Raw genomic sequence first — 10,553 nt, 5'->3', positions numbered from 1 at the left:
AGGGGGGGATCAAAAAGGGGGGATGGAAAAGGGAGATTTGGGAAAGGGGAGATGGAAAAGGGAAGGATGGAAAAGGGGAGATGGAAAAGGGAGAGATGGAAAAGGGGGGATGGAAAAGGGGAGCTGGGAAAGGGAGAGTTGGAAAAGGAGAGTTGGAAAAGGGGGAGCTGGAAAAGGGGAGATGGAAAAAGGGAGCTGAAAAAAGGGAGATGGGAAAGGGGGAGCTGGAAAAGGGAAGATGGAAAAGGGGAGATGGAAAATGAGCTGGGAAAGGGGAGTTGGGAAGGAGGGAGATGGAAAAGGGGAGATGGAAAAGGGAGGGATGGAAAAAGGGAGCTGGGAAAGGGGGAGCTGGAAAAGGGAAGATGGAAAAGGGGAGATGGAAAAGGGGGAGATGGAAAAGGGGAGATGGAAAAGGAGAGATGGAAAATGAGCTGGGAAAGGGGAGTTGGGAAGGAGGGAGCTGGAAAAGGGGAGATGGAAAAGGGAGGGATGGAAAAAGGGAGCTGGGAAAAGGAGGGATGGAAAAGGGGGGTTGAAAATGGGAGATGGAAAAGGGGAGATGGAAAAGGGAGGGATGGAAAAAGGGAGCTGGGAAAGGGGGAGCTGGAAAAGGGAAGATGGAAAAGGGAGGGATGGAAAAAGGGGGTTGAAAATGGGAGAGGGAAAAGGGGAGCCAGGCAGGAGCCCCCCAGGCCCCAGCGAGGGAAGGCAGTTCTTGCACAGACAGGAGAGGAGAGCCTGGGGATAAAAGCAGAGCTAAGATGGAACAGGGACATGCACAGCCCCCAGGGAGAGCAAGGGAGGAGCAGGCACAGCCAGGTGCATCCCAGCTGCCCCAGAGCAGGAGCTGCTGGGGCCTCGCTGCCTCAGGAGCTGCAGTTTGGACAGGGGAAGGGCCAGGCCATCTCCAAGGGCTGCTGCATTTCCCCTTGCCCTGCAAATGGGAAATCCCCATGGCTTAGGCATGAAAGCAGCTCTGAGAAAACATTGCAAAGGCACAGAATGGGCTGGGATGGGTTGGGTTGGGTTGGGTTGGAAAGGACCTCAGAGCCCCCCCAGTGCCAGCCCTGCCATGGCAGGGACACCTCCCAGTGTGCCAGGGTGTGCCAGTGTCCAGCCTGGCCTTGGGCACTGCCAGGGATCCAGGCTGGGCACCCTGTGCCAGGGCCTGCCCACCTGCCAGGGCACAATTCCCCATTCCCAAGATCCCATCCAGCCCTGCCCTCTGGCAGTTTAATTCCCAGCTCTGAGGCTGTCCACAGCAGAGGGAGTTAAAAGCCCTGTGGATGTGGCACTTGGGGACAAGGGGCACTGGTGGCCTTGGCAGTGCTGGGGACGTGGTGGGGCTCAGGAGTCTGTGATTCCAGGCAGGCAGAGATTTGTTCTGTTTCTCATGGAAAAGGTCACTTTGATCAGGTGAGTCACAGTAAATGCCACTGAAAAGGGACTGAGGCAAGAAAAGGAAAGAGGAAAGGTCCCTCAAAGGCACTGGATGTCCCCACATCAGCCAGGTCAGATTTAACTCCCAGAGGGAATTTGGTAAAGTGGCCTCAGAGCTGGCAGTGAGGGGTCTGGGATCTCACAGAGAAGAGGCTGAGTGTTCAAACAGGACACCTGATAAACAGAACAGGACAAACATGAGGAATCTTTAAAATGAGGAAAGGGGAACTTGAGGGGTTCTCTGCTCAATTTAACTTCACCTGCTGAAAGGACTGAATGGATCAACAAAATCACCTGAAAATCCTCGCAGGGGAACACGTGAACAACCGAGGTGGGCTGGTCCAAAGCAAATGCCACCAAATGCCACCAAATGCCACCAAATGCCACCACAGCAGCTCCATGCTCAGCTGGAATACGAGAGCCTGCAGGTGTGAGGGGCACAATGTGGGACAGAAGGAGGGATTTTGGTGAAACTCTGACACCCTCCCTGAGGAGAGGCCTGAGTGGAGCTAACAATGGGATTGTTCCAAGAGAAACAGGTCATAGGGAGGCAGAGACAAAGGGGATTTGTTCTCCTTCAGCCCAGCTCTCCTGGGGATTTTCCTGCTGGGAAAGCCCTGCTTTCCAACCAGGAGTGGGAGCATTTGTGATGGTTTTGTAAAAATCAACAGGAATGATGTGAAAATGTGAAAGAAACGGGGTGATTTCCACCTGGGAACAGCGTGGAGAGCAGGGGTCATGCTCTGCCCCATTTCTGCCAACACCAGAAATGCAGCTGCAAGAGGAAGGGATTATCCCACTGCTGCTACCAAGGGGAGAGAATCAAGAACTGCTGGGCCTGAAACACAGCAGGGAATAGTTAGGTGAGAATTTGGGGCACCAAACTCCCCAAGGCTGGCACCGGAGGAGTTCCCCCTGGAGGACACTGTAGTGCTGCTCCAGGGCAGGTTTTAGGGGCAGATGGGACTGGTGGCACCATCAATGACCCTGCAGGGCACAGGATGGTGGCACAAGCCCTGGACATCCCTCCCAGCCCTGTGGTTTGAAGGGACAGCCTGAGAGCACAAGGTCAGAGCATGGCCACAGTCAGGAGCTCTGTGCAGCCAAAGGGCTCCAGAGCTCAGGCATGGAAAGCCAAAAAAGGGATTTTCACGATTTTCACACCAAGTGGAGGTGCCAAAGCCATTCTGAAATGCCAGCTTGGGCAAAGCTCATGTACAGCCCATGGGACAGAGGGTGAGCTCAGGCAGGTAGAAATGCTCCAATCACCAACAATCCTCTCTGCTGGTTCTCAGCTGCTTTTTTCTTCCTCTGTCAAGGTCGGGATTGAAGCTCTTGAGATGGAATTTCAAGTTCAGACTCAGATGTTTATTATTTCCTATCTCTATTACAAGTTGTGAGTTCTGCAGCATTCTACTCACAAGCTACAAAATGGCCAACTGTCTTTCCCTGCAAGGTCTTTTAAGGCTAAACTACCCAATTAAGAAATGACACCTAAATTATTTCCACTTTTAACCCAATAACTGATCCCTCAAAGTCTGCAGGGTGGCCTTTTCTGTCCAATTACAAAATACCACCCAAACCCATGGAGAAGAAGGAAGAAGAAGGTGAAGAAGAAGGAGCAGCCTCCACCCTAAAACCTCCATCTTGCCCCATATATATGACAATATTCTAAAAGCCCAAACTCTTAAGTTTTTCACCCTGTGATATCACACACTTCTAACCAACTCCACACCTGTAATCCAGTGCTCTCATTTTGGTAATCCATTTTGGAAATCTTTTTGGAAATCCATTTTGGAAATCTTTTCCAAGGCCTCAGGTCAAATATAGCATTTTCTTGTGGGTCTGTGCCCTTGAGCACAGAAAGTTTCAAATTCTCAGCATCCAGGGTTCCAACATCTCTTCCCTTGCAAATTCTGCAGTGCCTGGTTCACAGTGGGGCTCAGCTGCTGGGCTGGGCTAATGGCCAGGAAGGGCTCCTGGCTCCCTGCTGTCCCTCCCAGCTCCTGGAGGAGCCTGGATGGCCTCAGCTCCTGCAGCCATGAATATTTGATGGCCCAGGTTCATAACATTTGCAAGGCAGGGAATACCCAGGGGGCTCTGGGCCTGCAGCCCTGCCTTGGGTTGGTTTGTGGTGTTTGCTCCTTCCTGGGGGCCACATCAGCTTCTCCCAAACATCTGCAGTGCTTCCAGTGCTGGGGACATTCCCTGGGTGCAGCAGGGAGGGTCTGAGCTGATGAACACCACCTCAGATCCAGAGCTCTTTGTTCCCCTGGAAGAACCCCCCCTTGCAGTCCTACAGAACACCACAGGTTTTATGAGAATGTTCAACCAGGTTATAGGAATATGATTTGAAGGGTTGTGTCCCATCTGCTGGCAGTTCAGAAAAAAAATGTAGTTTTTAATTGAAATCTAGAAAATTTAGGATAAATTCACTACAACAATTTTTGTTTCTTTCTTAGTACAATTCATAGTACTTTTCCTGCCATGAATTTAAAATTTATACCTTAGGTTGCCCAGAGAAGCTGTGCCTGGCAGTGTCCAAGGCCAGGCTGGATGAAGCTTGGTTTAGCTTGGATATTGAGAAAGGATTTTCCCCAGAGGGTGCTGGGCACTGCCCAGGCTCCCCAGGGAATGGGCACAGCCCTGAGGCTGCCAGAGCTCCAGGAACATTTGGAGAGCACTGCCAGGGATGCCCAGGGTGGGACAGGGGCTGCACTGAATGATCCCTTTGGGTCCCTTCCAGCTCAGGATATTCCATGGTTCCTGCTGCTAGCACAGTGCTAAAGTTTATCATCATCTTTGCAAAGTGCCCTGGGATTTATTGGTTACACACAATTCCTAAGGGGCCAAATGTTTTCACTCCTGAGTGGTTTTCAAAGCATGGGGGGAGCCACAGCCACCAGGAATGTTCTGTATGCACTTCCCAAGAGAGAAGCTGTGTGGGAAGCCTTTGGTGCAGAGAGGATTTGGGGATTATTTTGAGGTTTTTTGTTGTTCCCTGACGCTCTCATGACACCCTGTGGGCTTCCCCCTGTACTACTGCAGCTGCACAAACAGCCAGAATTCCATTCTTTTCCTCCCCAATGCCTCTTCACTTCTGTCCCTACATTTTTCTCAGTGACTTTTCCTCCAGGCTTTAATGGCTGAAGGAAGAGCAAACCTACAAGGGTGTGGAAAAGAGAGCAGAAGGAAGAAGAAGGAAGAAGAAGGTGAAGAAGAAGGAGCAGCCTCCACCCTAAAACCTCCATCTTGCCCCATATATTTGACAATATTCTAAAAGCCCAAACTCTCAAGTTTTCCACCCTGTGATATCACACACCTCCTGGCTGTCCCTGCCAGGAGCAGCCCCAGCACTGCAGGGGCTGCTGAAGGGCTCCCAGTGCTCCAGCAGAGCTTTGAAGGGTTGGGGGAATAAATGGAATGGAGGCCTGCAGGGTGGGTATCACAGAGACATGGAATGGCACAGAACCATGGAATGGTTATTGGAGGGACCTCAGAGCCCCCCAGTGCCACCCCTGCCATGGCAGGGACACCTCCCACTGTGCCAGGTGTCCCAGTGTCCAGCCTGGCCTTGGGCACTGCCAGGGATGCAGGGGCAGCCCCAGCTGCCAGGGAACAATTTCCTCCTAATATCTGAATTATTGACAGCCCCTCTGGTTTGGTGTCCACTGGAATGTTTTGTGCTGGGAAGAGCATGTGGGACCCTGCTGGGAGCTGTCAGGAGAGGGAGCTGGGCTGAGAGTGATGGGCTGTGCTGGGCTGGGAGTGATGAACTGAGCTGGGCTGAGCTGGGCTGAGCTGGGCTGGGAGTGATGGGCTGAGCTGGGCTGAGCTGGGCTGAGCTGGGCTGGGAGTGATGAACTGAGCTGGGCTGAGCTGGGCTGGGAGTGATGGGCTATGCTGGGCTGGGAGTGATGAACTGAGCTGGGCTGAGCTGAGCTGAGCTGGGCTGGGAGTGATGAACTGAGCTGGGCTGAGCTGGGCTGAGAGTGATGAACTGAGCTGGGCTGAGCTGGGCTGAGAGTGATGGGCTGTGCTGGGCTGGGAGTGATGAACTGAGCTGGGCTGAGCTGAGCTGAGCTGGGCTGAGCTGGGAGTGATGGGCTGAGCTGGGCTGGGAGTGATGAACTGAGCTGGGCTGGGAGTGATGGGCTGAGCTGGGCTGAGCTGGGCTGAGCTGAGCTGAGCTGGGAGTGATGGGCTGAGCTGGGCTGGGAGTGATGAACTGAGCTGGGCTGAGCTGAGCTGAGCTGAGCTGAGCTGGGAGTGATGGGCTGAGCTGGGCTGGGAGTGATGAACTGAGCTGGGCTGGGAGTGATGGGCTGAGCTGGGCTGAGCTGGGCTGAGCTGAGCTGGGAGTGATGGGCTGAGCTGGGCTGGGAGTGATGAACTGAGCTGGGCTGAGCTGGGCTGAGCTGGGCTGGGCTGAGCTGAGCTGGGCTGGGAGTGATGGGCTGAGCTGGGCTGGAGTGATGAACTGAGCTGGGCTGAGCTGGGCTGAGCTGGGCTGGGCTGAGCTGGGCTGAGCTGGGCTGGGAGTGATGAACTGAGCTGGGCTGAGCTGGGCTGAGCTGGGCTGGGAGTGATGGGCTGAGCTGGGCTGAGCTGGGAGTGATGAACTGAGCTGGGCTGAGAGTGATGGGCTGTGCTGGGCTGGGAGTGATGAACTGAGCTGGGCTGAGCTGGGCTGAGCTGAGCCAGGAGTGATGAACTGAGCTGAGCTGAGCTGGGCTGAGCTGAGCCAGGAGTGATGAACTGAGCTGGGCTGAGCTGGGAGTGATGAGCTGAGCTGGGCTGAGCTAAGCTGAGCCAGGAGTGATGAACTGAGCTGGGCTGAGCTGGGCTGAGCTCTGGAGATCCCAGCCCACCCCAGCCCCAAGGGATTGGGCACACTTTGGGAAAGGCATCCATGGATTTCCTGTTCCCTGGGAAACCCAGGAGCCTGGCCCTGAGGGCTGCCCCTCCTCTCTCTGTGCAGGCTGGGGGTGGACAGGAAAAGCCCAGCTCCAGCAGACAGGAGCTGGAATGCAGCTGCAAGGAATGACCCAGCCAGCAGCATGGCCCAGCCTCCAGCTGCAGAACCCCCAGCTGGTGCTCAGTGCATCACACAGGCAAAGGGAAGGGCAGGCTGCATCCCCTTGTGATCTCACTGTTTGTTACTGGGAGGTGTTTGTTACCCTGACAGCTCTGGGCACGAGGGAAAGGCCAGAGCAGCTCCTGCAGCTCCAGGGGCTGCTGCACTTCCAGCTGGGGTCAGCAGCTCTGGGAATGTCCCACAGGAACACGGAATGCTGGAACCACCCACTGTCAGTGCAGGTCCTTCCCACTGCACACCTTGCAGCTGCTGCTGGGATCACCTTTGGGAGCTTCCTTCCTTCCTTCCTTCCTTCCTTCCTTCCTTCCTTCCTTCCTTCCTTCCTTCCTTCCTTCCTTCCTTCCTTCCTTCCTTCCTTCCTTCCTTCCTTCCTTCCTTCCTTCCTTCCTTCCTTCCTTCCTTCCTTCCTTCCTTCCTTCCTTCCTTCCTTCCTTCCTTCCTTCCTTCCTTCCTTCCTTCCTTCCTTCCTTCCTTCCTTCCTTCCTTCCTTCCTTCCTTCCTTCCTTCCTTCCTTCCTTCCTTCCTTCCTTCCTTCCTTCCTTCCTTCCTTCCTTCCTTCCTTCCTTCCTTCCTTCCTTCCTTCCTTCCTTCCTTCCTTCCTTCCTTCCTATTCCAAGTCCTGCTGTTCCCTCTCAGAGCCTTTTCCCATCCCCCTGTGCTCCTCCCCTGAGCCCTTCCCCACCATCTGAGTGTTTGACTGCTCCCATCCCTCAGTGCACTGACTCATGATCTCAGACAGACATGCAAACACGTCTGCAGCAGCAGCAGAACCCCGGGGTGAATCCAGAAGAGCAGCTGAAGAATGGATTTGAGGGAAGAATTTGGGATTTCTGTGTCTTGCCCCAGAGCAGCACTCCTCACACTGAGGGGAGTCCTGACACCTCTGCTGAGGGGAGAGCAGACACCTCTCCTGTGTCCATCTTCCCTTCCCAATGGGAACCAGCAACCCCCATCCTTCATTAGATCATTAATCACAGTCAATTCCAGGACTTTGGAGGAGATCCTTGACACTGGGAATAGACAAACCCACCCCCACTGAAGGGAAGATCAATTCCCCTGCAGGGAGCAGACATCCCTGGGTTGTCACTGCTCAGGGAATTTCCCCCTTCTCATTCTCTGTCATTTGTTGTTGTTCCACACTGCTGAGTTTATTGTGAATTATTTCTGCATGGTTCATGCCCACAGCACTGACCTGTCACAGGCACCTCCTTTGGCACCTTGTGTCCTGCAATTGTGGCTTTCCAGGTGTGCTCCTTGCTTCTTCACTCTTTGTGTGCTCCAGGTTGTGTCACCACTCATCCCTTCAGCCAGAATCAGTCAGAGAAACCTGGAACCACACCAGAGCCAATGGGACATTAAACATCTGATTTATTCTGTATTATATATCAGCTTTTATAACACAGCTGTCAGGGAGCAGGAGGAGTTTCTGAGCTGGTCTGGAACAGGCTGTGCTGGGAGCAGCCTGGGACAGTGAAAAGTGTCCCTGTCATGGCAGGGGTGGCACTGGATGGGCTTTGAGGTCCTTCCCACCCAAACCAGTGTGTGATTCCATGATTTCAATAACAACAAAAAAATCCCTCAATCCTCTCTAAATTAATCATTTTTTAGCTCCCAGTGTGGCCAAAAGTGCAATGGTTGAAGCAGAAATTGCAGCTTGTTTGGGAGCTGTGGCTGCCAAATTTCTGCTTTTGATACAGTATAATGCCAGTTTATGTGTGCACCATACAGCTTTTATAAATAGCAATGTAATATATAATATCTTAGACTGTAGCATAGTAGAGACTGTCAAAAGTGGAAGTGATTTTTCATGTAACTAACTCAGAAAATGGTGTCAAATAATTAGGGGATTTCCCACATTTGGGGACTGTCTTATCTGAAAGACAAGAGAACACTGAAAAAGGAAAAAATCATTGATCTACTTATCAGGGAGTGAAAATACAACAGGATGGAACCACAACAAGAAATAAAATATATTTGTTTGATCTACAAGATGACATGAAGACAAGTCAAAGGTTACAACCAAGCCAAAGAACATCTAAACTCAAAGGAATGACTGAATATGTATAAACTTATGAATATGAATAAACTCTTAGGAATAAGCACTTACCCCCTGTAATGTAACAGTATATAAAGAACATGGTTTTTAATTAACATTAATATTAATATTAATATTAATTAATTCAATATTAATTAAATACAATACAGTGCTTTTGGCAAATAGCAAGCACCCAGCACCGTATTCTATTCCTTAAGAAACTTTTATAAAAATTTTAAATAGTGAGCCGTGTTTCTCACATGGGGAACTGGGGGAAACTGAGGCAGGGCTGGTGTGAGGGGGAATGGGGACAGAGGAGGGGGGACAGTGCTGATTTTGGAGCTCTCTGGACACACACAGAGTTTAGAAATGCTTTATAAATGAGATGCTGAATTGTTTTACACAGGGTGCAACCTGGAGGTTTCCACAAAGCCAGCACAGCAAGGAGCAAAAATTGCAACATTTGTGCATATTTTCATAAATTTATTTTCATAAATTATTTGTGCATTTATTTTCATAAAACCACCCATGCAATGCAGGGCTGCCACCTGCCTAATGCACATTTCTTTAGCAATTCTCGTTTCTGTCCCCACCTGGGTTCCTCTGGGGGCTCTGGGGAGGTGCCCCCGTTCCATTTTAAACGAAGTTCACCGAGGGTTTCGTGCCCAGCAAGACTCGTCTGCTGCCCCGAGCTTCTTAACAGTCACATCCATGTTTATATTTACACTGCGTGGCTCAGTCAGATGACAGGAAACACGGCAGGGGACAAGAGACACTGAAAAATGCCTATTTTATGATTGGCTTTTTGCAAATATTCAAATGAATATGATATGTGTTATGTTAGAAAGTTATGCTGTATTAATTTTCTTAACTAGTGTGTTAAATATAGTTTTAGGTTGTAACATAATGTGAAAATAGAAACGATGCTATGTAAGATAATTTTTTTAAGAGAAAGGACTTGCAGCAAGATAACAGCCACAGGACACTGAAATCTTTCAGAGAAAAATAATTTTTTTGCTCTGTTATCAGAAGAAAGGAACTTCCCACCTCGCTCAGCCCTGAAAATGCAGTCAGGATTCAGAGGAAGAAGCTGAGTGTCCAGACAGAATCCTGTGTTTGAATGGAATTTATACATCATGGATGAGGTGTATGAATATGCAACAGGCTGTTGTTTTTAAGGGTTAATCCTCTGTTAATGTGTGTCCTTTCTCGGGGTTATTCTGCGCAGAAAAAGGTACCTGGACTGTGTGTAACTCTTTGTTTTTATTGTCTCATATTGTCCGAATCCAAATTATCCAAATTATTACTAGTCTAATTACATTACTATTTTTATAACCATTTTATGACTATTCAACTTTTAAAATTTCAAAACCAAGTGATTGGCGTTTTTCACTGACACCACTCAACAGGAAGACCCCGACTGTTCGCCAAAGGCCCTTTGAGGGAGCTCAGGCTTCCTCCTTTGAGACCATTTCAACCACAGCCAAGACCCTGTTTCACAACCCCTGCCCATTCTCCAGGACTCCCTGGGTGAATTATTCTCTATTTCTGACTCTTGAGGCGCCACCATCGGTGTCACTGCGGAGCTGGTGGGCACCGGGCGCTGAGGGCGCGGCTGAGGCTCTGACGGAGCCGCCGCCATCTTTCTCCCTCAGCCACGGCGCCAGCGCAAGCTGCGGGCACCGCCGGCGAGCGCGGAGGAGAGAGCAGAGACTGCCGGTGGCACTTGGTGGCGGCGGGAGAGCGGAACGGTTACCGGTGGCAGCCAGGGAGGGACACATCGCCACCACAGCAGAGCGGCACCGCCGCCATATCCGCTCCCCCTCAGGCACCGCCGCCATCTTTGCTCGTCCCTCCGAGAGGCGGGAACGCGCCCGGGCGAGGGCAGGGTGGGCGTGGCTCCATAAAGCCCCGCCCCTCCCCGCGCCGTGGGCGGGGCCGGCGGGCGGGGTCACATGACCGCGGCCCGTGCGCAGC

This window comes from Agelaius phoeniceus, chromosome 3, assembly GCF_051311805.1.
Source record: "Agelaius phoeniceus isolate bAgePho1 chromosome 3, bAgePho1.hap1, whole genome shotgun sequence".
In the NCBI taxonomy this organism is placed as follows: domain Eukaryota; kingdom Metazoa; phylum Chordata; class Aves; order Passeriformes; family Icteridae; genus Agelaius; species Agelaius phoeniceus.
Note: the sequence above shows the minus strand (reverse complement) of the source record.